This window comes from Peromyscus californicus, unplaced genomic scaffold (genome assembly GCF_007827085.1).
Source record: "Peromyscus californicus insignis strain IS unplaced genomic scaffold, ASM782708v3 Scaffold_10__1_contigs__length_136768540, whole genome shotgun sequence".
In the NCBI taxonomy this organism is placed as follows: domain Eukaryota; kingdom Metazoa; phylum Chordata; class Mammalia; order Rodentia; family Cricetidae; genus Peromyscus; species Peromyscus californicus.
In genome coordinates this window covers 42,688,967-42,711,024 of record NW_026294391.1, presented here as the reverse complement: position 1 = coordinate 42,711,024, position 22,058 = coordinate 42,688,967, and the positions used below count along the sequence as shown (strand labels likewise).

Genomic DNA, 22,058 nt, shown 5'->3' with positions numbered 1-22,058 from the left:
GAAGGATTAGTAGGTGAGGTCTTGTTAGTGGAAGGATATCAATGGGGTTGGGTTTTGAGGTTTCCAAAGCCCATACCATTCCCAGTTAGCTCTCTCTGACTCTTGCTTTTGGATGGGAAGTGAGTTATCAGCTACTGCTCCAGCACTACACCTTCTTGTTGCCATGGTATTAGCCATGATGGTTATAGACTCAGGCTCAGAAACTGTAAGTGCCCAACAAACTATTTCTTCTTTAAGTTGCCTTGATCGTGGTGTTTTGTTGCAGTAATAAAATGTAGCCAAGGCAGTGCCCATATAAAATAGACCTCAGAGATGAAGCTAGCCCCTTTGGTGATGTGAGGAAGTAGCAAGAAGCAGTAGCTATGAGGAATAGACACTTAGCAGACATTGTATTTGCTAGTCACTTAAACTTGGACTTCTTCACCTCCAAAACTGATAGAACTAGATTTCTGTTGTGTGTAAGTCACTCAGTTTATGGTATTTTCTATTTTAATAGAAACCCAAATAGACTAATACACTATGTTGTATTAGTATTACAGCAGTGCATGTTTATTAGCACTTCCTTGGTACATAATGCTGTGATAAGCATTACCCACACACATACTATTCTTTTTCCTACACAACAACCCAATGAGACTGGTACTTGGAGCTTTCTCATTTTACCTTTGAGAAACTAAACTTGCAGAGGTTAAATGGTGCCAAAGTTCTATGGGTAAAAATGTTGTAACCTGGGATACATATTTTGATTTGCTTACTTCAAAGTGAATATTCTTAACTATCACTTATGTAACTCGACAAAAGTTCTGGAATGACAAAATTACATGACAAGTAAAATGGTGCTAGATTCTAAATTCTATATATCAAGCAGTGATGGATTTTTTTTAGAATGAAAAGATAAACTAAATCATAAGAATACATTCATCCTTTGTGCCTACTACATAGTAAATACTTTTATTTAGGGAGGAGGGTATTTTGTCAGCCTAGGATGACTTCCTGCTCTCATGGTATTTTAGTCCTTGCAGCAGAGACTTCGGAAGGCTCCCATGGGGATTTGGGCTGTTTCTGAAGTTTGAAAGCAGGAGTCTCTGATGTGATGCATCATGAGGATCTGTTGAACAGAACTGTATGCAGATATGCAGAGTAGATTATCATGCATCATAGCTACCCTATCAAGTTGGCATTTATGGATCTTTAACATGATGTATGACAACCAAATGTTCCAATGAGTGACATCTAAGGACAAACTCCCTCACTTAAGAGAACAGTTTATGTAATGTAATGTCTGTGCACAAGGACAGCATCACTAAGTTGACTCTCTATTGGGCTTGCTTGATCTGGGAGGTATTATTTCCCTGTCTGGTGTTCACATTTTTTTTTAATTAAGAAATTTTTTTATTCATTTTACATACCAACCACAGATCTTCTTCTCTTTCCTCCTCCTGCCCCCAAGCCTTTACCCCCAAACCTACCCCCCCATTTCCTCCTCAGACAAGGTAAGGCTTCCCATGGGGAGTCAGCAGAGCCCGGTACATTCAGTTGAGTCCAGTCCCATGGAGGCTCCACAGTTCACTGTTTTTATAAAACTATTGTTTGTAATAACCTCATCTATACCCCTTGTATTTCTTTTGATTCCAAATGGAAGCTGGTTTGTACAATCAAAGGAAGGATGGCATTATCCTCTCAAATCAACCTCAATACCTGACAACTAACATGTAGCATTTACAGAGAATATAAGACTCTTAAATTGTTCTCAGATGTAACAGGACAATCACTTTGTTTAATATTTTTAGCAGAGAAAATATAGATTTATTCAGGAAAAACAAAAACAAAAACCCTCCCAAGAGTGAGAGGGCCACCAATAGAGGAATAATTTGAATTTAGCATTTTAGGTTTAAGACAGGGTCTTGCTATAGCCCAATCTGGCCTCAAATTCAAAGCAATCCTCCTGCCTTGCCCTACAAAGCAGAACTTAAGAGTTTTTTTTTTCAGACAGATTCTCAGTATATAAACCTGGCTAGCCTGGAACTCAATATGCAGACTGGACTGATTTTAAACTCACAGTGATCCACCTGCTTCTGTCTCCCAAGCACTAAGACCAAAGTGCATGCCACCATACCCAGCCCTTTCAGCTTTTAAAAATGTTCATTATATTACATAAAAATGTCATTGTATTGGTGGAATGACATCGGAATCACACTGAAATGATATCAATTGTTAGTAAAAATTATTCCATTTCCTTATGAAAAATATACATCTTTTAAAAGAATCTGAACTACATGCCCAGGTACAAAGGCTATTAACACCTATATATTGATATTTATGTCTCTCAAAGGAAATTATTCATAATTATTTTGTTTTCTGCAATATAAAGGTTAGAAAACAGACTTCTGAAATGTCAGTGGGGAAACCTGGACAAGGATGATGATGGTTACACAGTGCAACCAGGTCCTTTCAGATTATCACATAAATTTCTAATAACCACGTGAGGTTGACTGGAAAACAGGAACCACTGTGAAAATGACAAGGTGGCAAGAGGTTTCTTTTGTGAACTAGTGAGGCATTCAGTTTCTAAGTTATGTTGTACTTAGATTTCAGTTTTGATATGTAGTAGGCATGTTCCAATGCTTTGATTCTAATATTTTAGTTCTTACTTTCTCTTTCCAAACCCTGGGAACAAGGCTGAATCAGTTAAAGGTAAAAAGAAGGAAAAAGTAAGCTCCAGTTCTCTTTCTTCTTTCATTTTCCTTTGAAAATATACCTCTCTCCTTCTCTAAAGTCTGAAGTGTCTTAGGATACTGTAGGATCATTCAGCTCCTTCCTTTTTACCTAGAGTGATCTACAAGTAAAAGTGCTTGCACTTGCGTGCCTTGCTCTTCTCATTAGTTCAGATGTTAGCTGCTTGTACATTGCAGCTGTCTTTTGTATGCATGTCTACAAACCTGTTCTCATCAATATTATAATGACAATTTAATTAGAGATTTCCAAAATCAAAGAAGTATTCATTTGAAGGGGGAAAAAGCTGCTATTTCTTGAAAACCGGGCTAAGCATTCTGCAAACCTGCTTCACAAAGAAAAATTAAAACGAAATATTGTCAAGTCGGTAAGTGTTGATGAGACTCTAGTCAAAAATTAGGAAAGAAACTCCAAGAATTTAGGAGTCTGAGATCAGAATGCTTCCCATGTTTTCTGATGCATTCTTTCTACACTAAAGAAACCAGAACTGGAAATCAAACAGATTGCATTATCAGTGTGCCTTATGGAGGACTCCAATAAGTGGACATCCACTTCAAGAGTCTTCGCACAGAAGGAAAACATTTGTGACTATTTAAATTTTAAACAAGTTTAAGCAATGTTTTTATTATGATCCTTATTTAACCATATTTTTGCATTAATTACTCAACTATAGTTCTTAATTGGATCAGAAGAGGGAACACCTATTACAGTTTTTTATTTTAACTATAACTGCTATTATTATTGGCTTGGCAGTAAGTCTGTTTACCAGCTGAACATGTCCCCAGCCTCACAGAAGTATTTTAAATGTAGTTTTATTTATTTATTTATTTATTTATTTATTTATTTATTTATTTATTTATTTATCATCATCATTATCCTCATTGAGGCAGGATCTTCCTGTGTAGCTCAGGCTAGCCTAGAAATAGTCACGTAGCCCATGTTGGCCTGAAACACATAATTCCTCCTCCTTAGCCTCTTGCATGCTGAAAATTTTGACAGGAAGAGGTCTATTGGTCAGGTGGCAGTTAAGGAGCTGCCTTCAGCTTCTGCTGCCTTGACTTCCCTGTCATGATGGAATGTACCCTTGAACTGTGAGTAAAAAAGAAATCCTTCCTCCCTTTTCTCAGGGTATTTTGTCAAAGCAACTGGAAAAGGAACTAATTCCACTATGTAAAGTGTGAATGCAGGCACTACATCATTTAAACAGATATAAAATTGAATTTGAATATACTTCAACCATTAGGGATTGTAATATTATACACATAAATTTATGCTTAAATTATTAAATACTGCCCATAAAATGTCCAAAAGTACAGTTAACTCTGAACAGTATGATGTATTATGTGAATTCCATTAGGTTTTATTCTAGTTTGGAACTAGTAAGTGTAAGACAAATCTTAAAAGGTCTTATTGATAAAAACAAACCCAGGGCCAGGTATTGGGGTGAACACTGGAAGATCAGAGAGACAGACACAAGCCACAGCTGACCTCACCTTGCCAACTTCTCAGCCGATGCTTTCCTCAAACTGGAAGCCTCTGAGTCCTCATCTGAATGGATCTCAGCTGAGCCTGCATAACCAGGCTCTAGCTCCTGGTCCTCACGCCTTATATACCTTTCTGCCATCACTTCTGGGGATTAAAGGTGTGTGTCACCATGCCTGGCTGTTTCCAGTGTGGCTTTGAACTCACAGAGATGGATCTCTGTCTCCGAAATGCTAGAATTAAAGGTGTGTGTGTGCCACCATTTTCTGGCCTCTGTATCTAGTGACTGTTCTGTTCTCTGACCCCAAATAAGTTTATTAGGGTGCACAATATATTGGGGAACACAATATCACCACAAGTAAGTGAGAAAATGTTGAAGGGAGCCATTAGACTGTGGGTCTCTTTGAATCACTTGAATATATGGAATATGCTCTCTATGAAAGGGCAAACAAAAAATAATTTTATTATGATTAGTTTAATGCAGGTAAATTTTCACTTCATTAAATGCCTGATTATAGATCCAAAATTACTGATTTAGAATAATATATGTTTGGTATGTCAAGTTTTTTGTTTTATAAAATTAAATTGTCTGTCATATATTTGTTTATCTTTATGTCATTAAAGGTTTTTTCAAGTATCTTTGGAATTATAGTCATCAACTTTTCATGACAAAAGAAAGGAATTGTCTCTTAGCAAGGAAATGTCATTTGTAAGGAAGTCATTTCAACTTGACAGTTAAGAGACTCTATCTGCTCTAAGATATAGGTCACTTTGGAAGATACGAGTAAGTTGAGGGTGCTCTGTGTGTGTGTGTGTGTGTGTGTGTGTGTGTGTGTGTGTGTGTGTGTGTGTGCATGTTTTACAACCAAACATGAGCATGTAGAGGCCAGAGGAAGATGTTGGAAGATTTTTTTTATTATTGTCTGTCTATTCCTTGAACATGAAGCTCAGTATTTTGTTTAGGATGGTTGGCGCTGGTACCTGCCTGACTGTTCCCTAGAACTCTGGTTATAGGCACATGATGTCGTGTTTGGCTCTGTGTGGGTGCTGGGAATCTGAACTCAGGTCTACTTTTCATACCAAGTGTTCATCCCCACTGAGCCATTTCCTCTGCACCAGGAAATCTATTTCTAGAGCCTTAGTTTACTCTGTGAAATTGGGAAGCAACAGACTAGGCATAGTATGTAATGCATGGTGTGTAATGAATATTCACTGAATTTGAAGATGAATGTAGACTAAGTGGGGGTCATCTAAACTAGTTTTGATAGAAATTGTGAAAAGGAGTTGACCTATGAAATGTAGTAAGGTTGCCAGAGAGCACAGAGAGCCTATTTGAGGCTGAGGATCAAAAGGTTTTAGCAGAATCAATCTGTTCTAATTCCCTTTTTCAACAATGTTCCATTCGAGAACGAAGAAAACAGTTGATCCATGTTTAAGGTTTTGTCAGATGATTGTGGTGGCACAAATACTTAGGGATAAGGGAGTTTCAATTTTAGACAGAATGTGATTGAAATACAGACTGTGGAATCTAAACTGAATTAGGAGGAAAGTAAGGCAAGATGAGGCTTGTAGATGTAGAGAAAATAGAAGTGTCAACTGTGGTTGTCCAAGATAATGTAAGAGAGGCCATAGCAGGAATAGCTGTGCAAATAAGCCAGAAGGGAAAGGAAAGAATGGGATGCTCAATAAGCTCTCTATTTATATTTCTATAGGTGATTTTTATATATCATATAATATGTGTCTAGCTTTTATATATAAATAGCTTTTATATATGTAAATAGCTTTTATATATGTATATATCTTTATTTGTTGTGGATGTGCACTGTGTGAAGATATATTGCTGTGATTGGTTTAATAAAAAGCTGAATGTCCAATAGCTAGGTAGGAGTTATAAGTGCGATTTCTGGGTAGAGAAAGGAAGAGGAGGAGGAGGAATCCAGGAGTATGGAAAGATGCAAGGAGACACGGAGGAACCAGGATCAGTGGTATGTAACAGAATGTAGATTAATAGAAATGGATTAATTTATGTTATAAGAGCTAGTTAAAAACCTAAGGCTAAGCTTTCATTATCATTAATTATCTCTGTATCATTATTTGTGAGCTGGCAACCCAAAGAAAAATTAGACTACATTTACTTATGAACAAGCAGTGCTACTCTAGCCTATCAGTCTCCTCTTAAGGCATTAAACCTTCCTTCTGAAATTTCAACATGGTTACCTGTAGGGATCCTGTATTGCTTTAGTAGGAATTCAAGATTAGTAGAGACAAACAATAAAGAATTATCATTTTAGGTTATTTACAGTATACAGAGACATTTTTATGACAAATACTACTTAAGAAATGAAAGCGCAACTAACTGCATTCTTTCCTCTACAAGAAAACCTTACTGAACAATTGTTTGTGAACCAAGACTGAAAAATATAGCCGAAACACACGAGGTGTTAGATGAAGTCCCACGATTCTTCAAGTTGGATTAATTATGGGAGGCTATAGAAGAGGAGAAAAAATGAGTTCTGTAAACACAGATCTTTATTGAATTGACCTGTCACTCTCATTCAAGACTCAGGGAAGTTCTCACTACATTCAGCTGCCCAGACATTGAAGGCAGGTAGAGATGAACTGTTTTTGTGGCTTCAATATTTCTGGCTGGCTACATCATACTAGTAAAGTCAAGAGAGTGAAGTATTGAACCCTGATTTGCCAGACCTATGGAGATTTCAAAAATATCTGCGTGGAATGAGACCCTAAACCTTCGTTAGACCAACCACAATAAAATGTATGATAAGATGCAGGCAAATCTTTCAAGAAATGCATCAAGCCTGAAGGCCAGTCACCACTGGCATCTTGGCTTTTTATTTTGGGTTGTTTCTTATCTAGTGTGGTGCCCAAGCTATATACCCAGGTTTTGATGCCCACTGTTGTAGGTCACACTTCCGGGAAGCAAAGAGTTAGTGTTCTTCTGAGAAGAACATGGAGAGATACAGAAAGAAAGACAAGAAAGCTAAAGGTAAATGTGGTCCCATTTGGAGAACTTATCCCTAGAAGCTTTGATGTACAATTAGACCACAGTAGGGCACATGTGTAAACAAAGGGATTACTTTATTTTACCCCTCATGGTCTTAGGGGAGACAAGATGGGTAGAAATACTTTCTTTTGGTTGAGCGAGTATTTTTTTTTTTGGAAAAGGTTTACCTTCTGAGCCTTCAGCATCTAACATTCAGCAATACAGGGGAAGGGAAACACCAGCTCAGTGAAGGAATCTCGCTGGACCACTGGTAGCAGTTACTATACTAACTAACTTCATTTAATTACCCATTCTCCACTACCTCAGGCACCTTTTTCTCCCCATCTCCCCACCCCGATATCTTTTTCACATGAATTCTCATTTCTAACACTATGAGACTTCAACAAAATGGATATATTATCTTTTCCATAGTGTTGAATACTTTGTTTCTTCTAAATTCTGAAGGACAGCATGGAACTATGAAAGATAAGCTATTGTGCATATTACATGAACACAATCCTTTGTCTTTAGTATCACATTTGTCTCTAGTAGACACATTCTTGACAATAAATTATGCCAAAGAAGCATGTATTAAAAAATAGAATTACAATTGCATTCCATCGCAGTATCATTTTTTATTGTGGTAGCCTGAAGGCAAAATATTATGTGGTTTCATTGTCTCTCTTGCATTCAGTTTTCAGGACCACTGTAAACTTTTATAGTTGGGCATGATAACTTTTGACAAGCAAACTGAATAAGTACATAAATGATAAAACAGAATCAAAATTAATGACCTAGATGTAGCATAATCAGGACAACTTAGGGAAGGTTAAATTAAAAAAAATAGAAAATAAATGTAAAGTTTGTTGGCATGAGGAAAGTTTCATGTTCTTATTTCCCAAGCAATTATTAGTAATTCTATTTTAATTGTTCTTCTCAGACTCAGCATGATTCCAAATTTGTGACATTAGAATAATAGAAATGGACTATGCAATGAATCCCAGGTTGTAAAGAGAAACCCTAGGAAAACAAGGTTTATTTTTGTGTCTGTGTGTTTGTCTGTGTGTGTATGCTGATGCTCATGAAGGCCAGAAAAGAGTGCTGGATCCTTTCATGGCTGTGATGATGTAACTAGGATTTTTCAACTTGATTTCTTTTTAAAGTTAAAACCTGGGAAACCTGGGACTGGGGATATGGCTCAGTGGGAAAATGCTTGTTCTGCAAGCATGAGTACCAGGATTCGAATCCTCAGCACTCATGTAAGAAAGCCTGGTATACACGCAGAGGGCCAGTTGTTTAGCTTAAGCTGTTTAGGGGGCCCCCTGGCAGTGAGATTGGGATTTGTCCCTAGTGCATGAGTGGGCTTTTTGGAACCCAATGCCTATATTGGGACACCTCGCACAGCCTTGGTGCAGGGAAGAGGAGCTTGGACCTGCCTCAACTGAATGTACCAGGCTCTGCTGACTCCCCATGGGAGACCTTACCCTTTTGGAGGAAGAGGAAATGGGGGGTGGGTTGATGGGGAGAGGCTGGGGCGGGAGGAGGGAGGAGAGGGGGAACTGTGGTTGGTATGTAAAATGAATAGAAAATTTCTTAATAATAAAAAAAAAGAAAAAGAAAGGCCTGGTGTAACAGTGTCCATCTGTAACCCGAGCGTTGAGGAGGCAGAGACGGGAAAATCCTGGGAGCTTGCTGCAGCCAGGCGGCCTATTAGAAACAATAAGCTTCAAGTTCACTGAGTAACCCTCTCTCAAAAGATTGAAGAAATTCACTGATGCTGACCTCTGGTTTTCACATGTGGAAAGACAGGTGGCGGCCTCACCCTCACACCCTTGTATATACACACATGAATTACATTTCCCAGGTTTTATTTTTTTTTTTTAAAGCAAGCTGAAAAATCCTAGTTACTTCAATTTCCTTGGAAACTTAATTCCGTAGTCCAAAGTCTGACTGCTAATTATTTCTCCTTCATATAAAAAGCAAGCGAACAAACAAACAACCTAAACAAACAAAGCCATTTTAAGCATTCTACAGCTTTCTAATGACACAATTAAAAGTAATAAAAAGGTAGTTCATGACTGTTTTACAGAAGCTAATTGCAAAATATTCACAATTAAAATAAAAGGGTTTCTAATGAGTATAAACAAATCATTTAAGCAGGGCATGTTCTAGGCTGCTAAGGAAACGGGGGAGGGGGGAAAGTCAGTATTTTCTCTCTGAGAAATTTTAATTATATGTGACAACACTTAAAGCAAATGGAAGTTAATGAAATTTATTAATGTATTTAAAGTAAGCAATAATCCACAAACCATTAAAAAGATCAACCAGGAAGATCAATCAACTACTATTGGTAGTTGATGGTTGTTGAGGGAAGCAAAAGAGTCATTTCATTAGGGTTGTGGTCACTAGTACATGGTTCATGCCATAATAGATGGTTCCACATCCATGTGCATACAGACAGCATTAATCAATTCAGTTGGTTATAAGAAATAAAGGCACTAAGTTGGGAAGATGTGTTGGGGTGGGGAAACTCAGAGGAGTCAGAAGGAAGACTGGGGGTGGATATGATCAATATACATTGAATAGACATATGAAATATACATTGATGTATGAAATTGTTTTATGTTTTGATTTGAAAAAGATTTATTTTCTAATTTTAAATTTATTTATTTGTGTGTGTGTGTGTGTGTGTGTGTGTGTGTGTGTGTGTGTGTATGTGTAGGTATCCTCAGAGGCGAGAAAGATGGCAGATGTCCTGGGCAAAGTGATATGAGTTGAACTTGGGTCCTCTGGAAGAGCAGCAAGCTCACTTAACTGATAAAGCATCTCTTATACCTCACATGTATGAAATTTACAGTGAATAAATTAAAAATATAAACCACAAGGACATTCATCTTCACACTCAGAAGTTACTTTAGACAGATGCTAGCTTGGTTTTTAACAAGCTCTTTTCTTATTTTGAGGGCTGAGAATGGAACCCAGAGTTTAATGCTTGCTAGGCCGGGCCTCTACCACTGAGCTACACATTGTTCTTTAGTAAGCTTTTCAAACTTGCAAACATTTCATGATCTACATACTGTTTCTTTCTGCTATTGTGGTTGAGTAGCGATACATACAGCCTTGTTCCTTCCCTCCTCTATACAGCTCAAAATATCAGTTTATCACACTGATTCTCAATTAATTCAGCACATCACCATGATGGGGGTTTGTTAACACAGTCTACTGGGTATCACTCAGTGGTTTTTATTCAGTAGTCTGAGATGAGCCTGAGAATCTGACATTTCTATTTTAACAAGAACTTAAAAGATGCTAAGCTCTGAAATCTCACCAAGCTTATTCTTGATGCAGTGTCCTCAGGTGCATGGCTCCCCCTGCTTTGAGTTGAATATTTTTGCTCTCTAGCTGGCTCCCATGCATTTCCTCTACCTAAATACTACAACCACAGCAAGATCATTCCTGGTTGTTCAACCTAGAGTAAGTGTCCTGATTTTTCTCACTTTCTCCACTCTAATCTCAAATTTCCAAGTAAGTATTTGCTTGCTCCAAGTAAGCATTTGTTTATTCACTAGTGATTATTTTCCAAGATCCGAAAGCTTAGTAAGGGAAGGCAACTCTATACATTTTTTCCAATAGGATATTTCTGTAACTGGTATATGAAAATCCTCAATATTTGTATAGTAGATAATAAGTGGATTTATGTAGAAGTAGAGATCGTGCAAGGCTCTAGGTTCTGAACCCTATCCTGAAACAAAAAAGAAACAAATCTTTAAAGAATTTGCTTAATTACTAATCCTGTAGACCAACAGTTATTGTCAAATTACTGCATAAATCTTACAAGAAACCTGATCATTTGCTTTGATATCCCTATTTGGTTTTTTTTTCTCCTTTTTTTTTATGTCTACCAGTTGACTTTATGTTGGAAATATGTTTAGTGGCCATTTTCCAAAAAATTGCTACTTCTCTAGCAAAGATAAAAAGCTTTATTTTGGTATTGACTAGGAATAACTTCATAAAATGAAACAAAGGGAAAAACAAGTAAGTGACCTATTTAAGGAACATGTTGCTGAGACAACCTGGGACATCTTCTAAAATATTTTTTTTGTTTGTTTTGAGACAGTTTTAGCCCATCCTGGCCTGGAGCTTATTATTACATAATCCACACTGACCTTGAATTTTTGTTAATCCTCCTGTCTTAGCTTCCCCATGCTGGGATTGAAGGTCTGTATGACCATACCTGGTTTGGAGGGTACTTTAATAAGACTACACCAAAGACTAAAAAAAAGTAGAATACTATGAGCCAGGGTCACTATGTAGAATTGTGTGATGGTTTGAATAAAAATGCTCCCCATAGGCTCATAGGGAGTAGGACTATTAGGAGGTGTGGCCTTGATGGAGTAGGTGTGGCCTTGTTGGAGGTAGTATGACACTTGGGGCAGACTTTTAAACTTCAGAAATGCAAGCCAGGACTAGCGGCTCACTGTCTCTTCCTGCTGCCTGTGGATCCAGATGTAGAACTCCCAGTTACCTCTCTAGCATAATGTCTACCTGCTGGCTGCCATGCTTCCTGCTTTGATGTAAATAACAGAAATAGAAAGTCACACAAGACCCAGTGTGGATAAGGTCGGGCATACTATATGAAGTAGAAGATAGTAAGTATATTCTTTGCATAGACACAGGCTAAAATCATATCTTAGGAAGATGCCTCTTTGGAGGTGACTCCTCACATTATTCCAGGAAAACCTGTCTTTCCTCACTCTTCTACTATGCAAAGTAATGTCTTCTTGAACTAGACATTGGAATGTAGTATATGAAACTGACACAGGAAGACAAAGGACATATAGAAGAAGGATAGATGTATATAGAGAGTATAAACAATAAGTACACATTTGAATCACAGTACACATTTGAAGAAGAATAAATAATTGATTGTAACTTGAATTACGAAGTGAAGAGTTGTGGTAAAAGATGAATTTTGCACATTTTTTAGAGTATGATTATAATTAGTCTTTGTTAAACTTGCCTTTGAAAAGTGGAGAATGAAACTTTTTGCAAAAGGAAATGAATGTCATGTCTTCTGTAACTCCCATAGTCCAGTGTAATCACTAATTTGGTTGAAAAAAAACTCATGATTCATCTGTGTACTATACACATATGTACTATGTATATACTATCTATGCACCTGGACTCTCAGCAGCCTCATAGTCATTAGCAGAGAAAGCAGAAAATTTGGTGGTATATTATAAAACATTGTATGGGGTAGAGAGATGGAGGTGGTATATTATAAAACATTGTATGGGGTAGAGAGATGGACTAGCAGTTAAGATCACTTGCAGTTAAAATCAGGGTTAAGGACCTGGGTTTGGTTCCTAGCACCCACACAGTGGCTCTTAACCATCTGCAACTGCAGTTCCGGAGGATCTGATGTCTTTTCATGGCCTCCCTGGGTACCAGGTATGCACATGCTGCAGACACACATGCAGGCAAAACACTCATAAATGTTAAATAAACTTTAAAAAAATATACAATTCATGCTAGGAGAAGTTGTGTTATAGGGTTCAGAAAGTGCAAAGAAGGATGCCGAGGCATGTTAGGCAAGGACTCCTGAGTAAATAAGATGACTAAATTTATTCAGAGAGAGGAAATAACAGAAAAGTCATGATCCTCTGAAGAGAGCATGTTCATCTACAGAATGTCATGGAGATCACTGTAGCTCATGGACATTTTAAAGAGGAGTGGTGGCAATGCATTGTTCATATAGATAAGCAAAAAGTAGCAAAGGGCAGAAACAGGATGGTAGCAACTGGGAACACATTATCCATAAACAAGTCTTCAAGGGTTTTAGGAAATTTCAAGAGAATATTCCTCTGTGATTTTATGCATATTTGTTTATATATTCATTTATTCCGAATGTAGACTGGAATATGTGTTGTATTCCAGGAATGTTCCAGTTACTGGGGATAGTGCTGCACACAAGTCTTTGTGATTATATAGCTTAACTGTTATGTCTATTTTCTCATATAAACAATAACTACTGTTATGTAAGTGTATAAAGAAACAAATAGCAAGCTTAATGTATGCATAGCTATAAGATGTAACATTATTTTGCCAAGAAAATACATAAAAGTGAAGTAATGCATATGTATATATAATCAGTGCAAAGGAATGCTTTATCTCATTAAAACAAATTAGGAAAAAGCTACCTCTGCATGTATGAATAATGATTAGTAGAGGAATCTAAGGTTCTGAGTTACTTGCACAATATATTACACCTACTTTGCTTTATAATGGGAATCTTCATTTAATTTTAGTTTGATGTGGAAGGCACTCACTATTGAAACAAATCTGATATTTTTTGTGAATTTGATTTTCCATTCAATATATTATCAACTTAGAAATGCTAAAGTAGAAATGAACTGAAGATGAATGTCAATTTTCTAAGAAGTGAAATTAAATAGTATATGGAAAAATGGATGAAAAGAATTGCAAAATGTTCTTCAATATTCACTTTTACTTTAAGTTTATTGTAGCTTCTATATTTAATTAGTGTTTTGAGACTTTCCAAAATGGCTTTATCTCCTACAAATGAAACAATAAAGCAAGATAGGCAACTGCTTCAAGTCAAATGAAATGAGCATAAAATGAATTTTCTTCATTCAAACACACACAACTGCATGTTTAAAAGTTAAATCAGTAAACTTGTTTAATAATGGTTCATTATTATTTCATTATACTCTGAGGCTGCAAAGAAAGTTTTAAGCATTCACATCTGAGCAATGTTATAGCACTACAGATTTACCCCCAGCTGTTCTTTCTGCCTTGGTGAACATACTTGTATGTTGAATTGAGAGTTCACCCAGCTTTTCTTCATTTTCAACATGTACTTGAAGACCTCCACTTACAAGATAATACTTTGATTTTTCTGATCCCAATTGAAGACAACATGAAAATTCACATCTTGCTATAGTCTGTTATGACAATTGCTATTATGATAATGCCCAGTTAAATGGATGCAAATGATAAATCAATTACTCATTACACAAATATGTCTAAGTGTTAAGTGTCTATTGAATATATTCAGATATAACCTTTATGACAAAATGTCAAGTACATTCCAAAGGTCTGTAAACTAACAAGAACAAGGGATCTTCTGCTGACTTGTTTAGCCCACGTTTAAAAGGATTTTTAATTGAAATAGAATTATATCACATTGTTTCCTCCATCCAGCTACTACCAGCTACCCTCTTTTGAATCCTTTTCATATTCTCCCACTATCAAGTTAATAACCTCTTTTATCTTTGATGATTATTATTGCTGTGTATGTATGTATGTATGTATGTATGTATGTATGTGTATGTATAAATATATACAAATAGAACGTTCTCAGTCAGTTTTGTGTTTTATGTGTATATGATTTCTGAGCTTAACACTCTGCATTGGACAACCAATAAGGGTACTCATCCCTGAGAGAGGCTAACTCTCCTCCTCCCAGCAGTCACCTGGAGTTCTTTGTCTAGGGAACAGGAACTCATACAATTTAGTCCACATTCTTTTAATTTATATAGTGTTTTGGACAAGTATAAAACACCAGATACCTTTTATGATAATTCTAGTGTTTTGAGTTTGTAGGTATATAATAATTCCTTCTCTTGCTAGAAATAACCTGGGTATCAACAGCCAACTGGTAGTTTCAGGAGAGGCAGGCAAAATGCCATTCCAAGTAGCCCACTTGGCTACAGAAAGATAAAAGACTTAAATATCAAGGCAACTGAATGGGAATTATGTAATAATGTTTAATATGTTTTAGTTTCACAGCAATGTATAATTCCAAATTAGGTCACAGTGCTTTAAGATAGGAAAACAGATAAAAGGAAACAGAGGTAGTTTGACATTGGTTCTGAAAACCACACCAGCATATGGCTAGTTACCTTTATTTATTTTTATTTCAATTCAATCACTTTGTTATATATTGCCTATAAATTAAATCCCGTCTGTTCACTAATTTGTTCATGTCACATTAAGATCATAACAATAAAATTTGAATTTTTGATAGGGAAAATTATAAATGAGTTTACCGAGTCATTATAATGATACAGAATTGTAGAGAACAAAAATTATAGAAACAATCATGTCTTAAACAGGAATGGAAGGCTATAAACTCAACAAAAAATATATTCTCCATGAAAATCAATTACTTAAAAGAAAATAGAAATATAACTGTTCAATGTCTCAGCATCATTCTGATGAAGAGAATTTGACAGTTTGGAGCTGAACACACTGTGGAAACTTAATAAATACTAAAGTTTACAAACAAAAAGCCTAACAACAATATGTGGATCCATTTAAAAAAAACAATTGAAAAATCAATGTTTTTTTAGTGTTTCACTCTGGATAATTCAACTAACTCAGTTATTGACCTTTACGATGTGAGCATGACAGAGAAGTTTGTTTTTAATATTTCTCACTTAATCTTAAAACAAATTTTAAGACTTTTAAAAATCATATTTATCCCATAAACCACTCACCTATACTGTCGCCCCTACCTTTGTTTCAGGTACTAATATAATGCTGTTGTACTGCTTTTGGAGAAAAAAAAATCCTCCTTTGTCAATCACTGCAGTTCAGATTCCTTCTTACCCCTCTCAGTGGCTCTCTCATTTTCTCCCCATGGCATCTTTATTTTTACATATAAACACATACCCTTCCTCCTGAATACAGTGCCTCAGCAATTTAACAAGGTAAGTTATCATGCATGAGAACTCCTGAGGAAGCTATCAGCTAGCCATATATAGCATGCAGGATTTATTTAGAAACTGTTGAACAGTGTCAAAATGCTCTGAATGTCCTAGATTTCTGAAACTGTAACACAATTGCTTTTAGTCAGTATGTTTGGCAGGAAATGATGTAGGAAATATATTGTTGTCATTGACAATGTGTTAATAAGTTATAAAAATAAAAAAAGGGACTGTATATTTTAACTTCAATGGGTTAATACTAAATACATTAGTTACATCATAGGTCATCTGAAGTAACCATAAAATTATTTTTACTGATGTCATTAGAATACCAATAGGAAAGTTGGCATAAATAACTGTGACTGCCTTTAAAAAGAGAGATTGAGAGATGCACAGATCATCATTCATTTCAAGGTTCCTGAGTGAAATGACTATTCCTACTTGTACTATATCAATTATTCCAACAGGGCATGTGTCTGTACTGATTTTTAAATACAATGTTCTAAACAATGATAAATAAGAGAAATAACAAATGACATTACTTATGGCCATAAACAATATTGTTAGAAATTGTTCAATGAAAATTATTTTTATGTAGGAAAATATTTCTGTCTGACTGTGGTGGCTCATGCCTTTAATCCTAGCACTCGGGAGGCAGAGACAGGCAGATCTTTGTGAGTTTGAGGCTCGCCTGGTCTACAGAGCTAGTTCCAGGAGAGCCAGGGCTGTTACACAGAGAAACCCTGTCTCAAACAAACAAACAAACAAACAAACAAAAAACAACAGCACACTATTTCTGTACCTTTCTTATTATAAGAAATACAAAAGAAATTATTTTAGAAATATTTTTAAAAGCTGAAGAAACATTTCTATTTGTACTATACATAATAGAATAAAAATTAAAAAGGTACATATTTTATCTTAAAAAATCACTACAAGTAAGTGTAGTGTAACTTTGCTATAAAAAAGCGGTTCTCCAAGTATCTGTCTAGATTAGAGTATCAGAATAAGCTGGGAAATGCTTAGAAAGGGTGATTGAAAGCCTTCTGTAGACCTCTGGAGTCAGAATCTGTAGAGAAGCATATCACCTCATCTAGGTTGCCAATATTGTTAAAAGTGATTCTAGTGCATGCTACAATAGTGAGAACCACTGCTTCAGAATACCCATGCCATTTTTTTTAAAATTTTTATTTTTCAGAGCTGAGGACCGAACCCAGGGCTTTGCGCTTGCTAGGCAAGCATTCTACCACTGAGCTAAATCCCCAACCCCTATACCCATGGCATTCTTAATGACTACATGCAGACAATGTGACTCCCTAGATATTTATAAATTCTATAGCTATGAAATCAAATTCATTTTGAAGTCATTTTCTTTCAAATAATTTTCACATTATTAGACATTGTTATTAATTCTTACATTCTACTACTAAATTCAGATAGGTAGCTGAAGATGGGGTAGAGAGAGGGTGAGAGTTCCATAAAAGGGAAATGTTCACTACTTGTAAAGAATTTTTGCACAATCAAAAAAAATGATTGAGGAAGTCATGTTGAGAGACAGGCTGAGCACATTACTAGGACACTGACCACTTTACCTGCACACTTGATCTGGCCTGGGCAACCGAACGGTGCTCTGACGGTTGACTACTAATGTCTCATTGGTGCCTGCCTTCTCAAAGGCAGGGACTGCTTGCTGCAAGTGGGAGCTCCACATGCCAGAAAATAACCCCACGTTCCTGATTTAAGAAGCAGTCTACTTCCTCAGGGTTGACCATCGTTAACAGTATGTTGAAACAGAGCCTATGCATCACCTGTGTGCATCTCCTCCTAATTTTGCACTCACTGTCACACATTGTTAGTTGAAAGTCGCCACAAGTAGGAATGACGCTATGAAAACCGGCGCAAACAATGTTTTGTACCCTCAGAGCTAGTTGATACATTTTTAACAGCTCATCACTGGTACAGTCAGTAACAGGGTGGGGTATGGAAAAGCAGTTCTGCTGTGGCGTTTAGTTCCAGAGATAGGACACAGAGTTGGGTGTTGTTTGAGATTTCACACTTGAGTGGAATTTTCTATGTCTTTGGTTTTGCGTCCCTCCACCCCCACATAGGCTTCAGCCCCTCTATACATTGTGTGCACCTGGACTTCATTTCTCAGGGTATGCTTTCAGGGAACTTCACCTAACAGAAGTTTAAGTTATCAAGTGAACGTTAATAAAAGCCCCAAAGACTATGTATTCAAAATTACAAAGAGACATGGACATTTTGCACGACAATGAACAGATGAAAGTGTAAAAGATGAATATGAAGTGGCAATAACAGTGTACTCATGGTGAATGTGCAGTAAGTGAATGAAATTGATGGAAAATAAAAAACAAAGTCTCCAAATATAAGGGGATCTTTCATTTCATTGGAAATTATGCCTTCAAATCCATAAGATTTGGGGAAAATAGCATCTTCACATTAAAAAAAAATGAAAAAATATTTCCTAAGTGAACACCTTGAAACTGACATGAACTTTGAAAAATAAGACAGGAACCATAAAAGACACTTCATACCATAGCAAAAGGAAGTAAGTAGGTGGAAGAAGGAAATATCAGGCTTTGCCTTCTCATGTTGAGAGAATTGAAGTATAAAAGTTTTAAAAGTAGTGTTTTTGGAAAATGTCTTTAATAGCAAAACCTATTGTAAATGAAAATATCTTATTATGAAAGAAAATATTGTCTTTTTTTAGGCCACACTGAAACCAGACAGTTGTATTAGTTTATAGGTACATGTGTTCTATTAATACCCATAAAACAGGCTCACCAGAAACAAATGATTCAGTAGTATGAGTAACTTAGTTAACAGAAGGTTGTATAGGCCTAATATTTGCTTCAATGCTAAAATTTGAAAATTGTTGTTATGGAACATGAAAAGAAGATAACAAAGTTCCACTCCTTGGGTTCTCTGTTTTTTAATCATTTCTTGTTTGATTTATGATCATAAAGTAGCATTATTGTAACATAAAACATGTTACCATTTTGGTAGATGTCAAAGAGAATTAGAAATAGACAGTGATTGGGTGTTTCCACTTTCTATGGAATTATGAATTTCAGTTAAATAAATAACACATTTTATAATTATTTCTAGTATATAGTACATGACATGAGCATATATGGACAAGCTAATAAAACTTCTTGTTCCTTTAACTTGATGCTAAATAATATTTTCAGGGACACTGAGATGCCACTAATACAATCTTCGCTATAATTTTACTTTGGAAATAAATTAGTCATACTCTCTAATGAGAGAAGTCTTCTTTGGGTACAGGTTTTAACCACTGTATAAATGTTAAGAATGAATTATATTTTAGATCCTCTAATACTGAATGTATTAGTTAAGTATTTCTGAATATTTTATTATCTAAGACGCTTGAGGAATAGAATTTGTAATTATTATCAGCCACAAACAAAGCTTCTGGAACAAATCCTCTGTAAACAGGATTGGCATATTAAAGGATCAGATTTTGATATGCTTGTTTCCAAATAATATGAAAGATGATATTCTTTGGAGAAATTTTTATTATTAAATTAAACATGTCTTCAGCAGAATAATGTCAGATGAGCCTATTAGCAGAACATTTTGATAATCCATGTTCTCTTAAATGTCCCATGACCAGAAAAGTAGCTGTACAACTTTGATTTAATGCAGTAAGAATGGAAACCAATTCTGGCTCCTTCTTTTATCACAGTCCATCAAAAAACACAAAGAAGTCCAAATTAAAATAAATTCAATAAGAAAAGAACATGTTCCTTTTCCAACTGTTGTAAAACCCTTTCCTCTCGTTAAGCAAGGCTCACTCAGTAATTATTTCTTTATGAAAGTAAAAGCAGAAGAACGTTTCTCTTATTAAATCAATGTCTTTATGCTTTTGATGTCAAAGGCACCACAAAACAATCAAAGAAGAAAGTGTGTTGAATGTTATTAAATCATTTTCTCCTACCCATTGTTTTAAATTGTTTGCTTAGTTCTAACGTATACTACACTTACGTAAGTTGTTTATGAAGAGCCAAATTAATAGTCTTTGCAATTGTTTCTGCTGCAATTTGGAGAGCTGACAAATGAATTAGTAGAAAATGGCAATTCTACATGAATTAGCTTTAAAGTCTCCCTAAGAGGTTGATGCAGAACTTAATAAGAGACTTATTAGGAGAAGTAGGACAACTTAATTCAGATTGATTATAGACTTTGGTGAAGACAGCTGGGGTTCAAATGAAACTGAAAAAGAACTTATATGGACTTCAAAGTATGCTAAACAGATGTCTGAAACAATTACTCTGCTCAGCCTTTTCAGAAGTTTCAAAGGCAGGATGGGAATAGCATGGTAAACGAAGGTTCTATTTGCCCAAGTCGAGATAGAGACTTTAAAAACATACATACACAGTGCTATCTAAACTCAGATGCTTTGGGTAAAGAAAAGCATTTGACATTGTGTCCTAAGTAATTTGCTTTTAGCTTTTGTAAACAAAGCAGGAAATGAAAGGGACTACATGGGAACAAGTAATACGCTCTCCTAGCAACACTAACTTACAATTAATTTCACATTGAACAAATAATTTGGTAGGCATTTTTAAGATGAGTAATTTGTACTTTTCTTTCTAAGCTCAAATAAAGCCAACAACAACCTTTCCATTACTACACTTTTAAAGTATTTTTTATTTTATTTTAAAGCCTGTGCTACTGTCTATCTTTTAGATATTAACAGCCACATCATGTGCTTTTAAACAATACAACTATGTGCATTGAAAACTAGATAAAGCCTGTGTATTCTATGTAAGAAGCATTGGTTCCACATCTAATCTAGTTTTATGAAGGATTCTATTTTCCATTTATTTTTCTTTTTGATCAAATGCTTAACACAGGATTTTTACCATAACAAGAACAACAAAAGCCTCTCTAAAGCAATTCATTTGCTTGCAGTACATGGAACTGAGCAGCCTATCAGTAAAATTTCCCATCATATTCTAGGCAGTAAAACTTTCCTCCATTAAGATAACTGTACATAGCCGGGCGGTGGTGGCGCACGCCTTTAATCCCAGCACTCGGGAGGCAGAGCCAGGCGGATCTCTGTGAGTTCGAGGCCAGCCTGGGCTACCAAGTGAGTTCCAGGACAGGCGCAAAGCTACACAGAGAAACCCTGTCTCGAAAAACCAAAAAAAAAAAAAAAAAAAAAAAAAAAAAGATAACTGTACATAAAGTTTCTGGTGCACATTTGGGTACTTAGCATCCACATAAAAGCTGGGTGTAGCAATGCCTGCCTGTAACCCTGTGGGATGAAGTCAGGTAGATTCTCGGTAATAGCTGGCTATTGATGAGCTTCAGATTCAGTGAAATATTGTCTCAAAACAAGAGAAGAAATGACTATAGAAAACAAAACAAAACACCCACAAAATCAATATAGAGAAGTGGTTGAGATGATATCCTAAAATCAACCTCTAGCATCAATATAAGCAAGCATGAGTCAACACACACACACACACACACACACACACACACACACACACACACACACACACACATTTAAAATGATAGTATTTGACACTTAGAGAATTTATCTATTTTCAATCATTCTTAAGATGGTGTTGTTTGTAAGAATTCACTCTACCCATGCATCCTCTAACTCTGAAAAAAGCATTATAATTTTTTAAAGCTCCCCCATAAGAAAAGATTTAACATTCTGTCAAGTTGATGAAAATATAACATAAACAAAAAATTAGGACCATGGTTAAGAAGCAAATAACAGTAAAGGAATATAGGGTTATATGAAGATGGTTGCAAGCTTTCTGCTTACCAAAGTGAAAAGGAAATTCTAATATACTCCACCGCAGCTAGCATTATCTGTTCAGTAGAAATACACTTTGTTTTCTCAATATAAAATTCTGGGATATAATTTCTTTGACAAATTGCTTAAAGAAAGGAAGCCACAAGCATTCAGTCTGGAAAGGCTAAGAAGATTCAATTTCTAGTTTCCTCTTTAAAATTTTGATATGAATGTTGAACATAAATACCAATGGTATAATGGCTTCAATACACTTCCTAGTCCAGTTCACATACCATGAAATCAGACT

The 22,058-nt window shown here is 35.9% G+C and overlaps 1 protein-coding gene across 11 annotated transcripts in view; it reads right to left on the bottom strand.

Annotated features, from left to right (window-relative positions):
• Positions 1-22,058, bottom strand: part of Dmd (dystrophin) — a 2,242,690-nt gene that overhangs the window by 337,077 nt on the left and 1,883,555 nt on the right. The window lies entirely within an intron of this gene.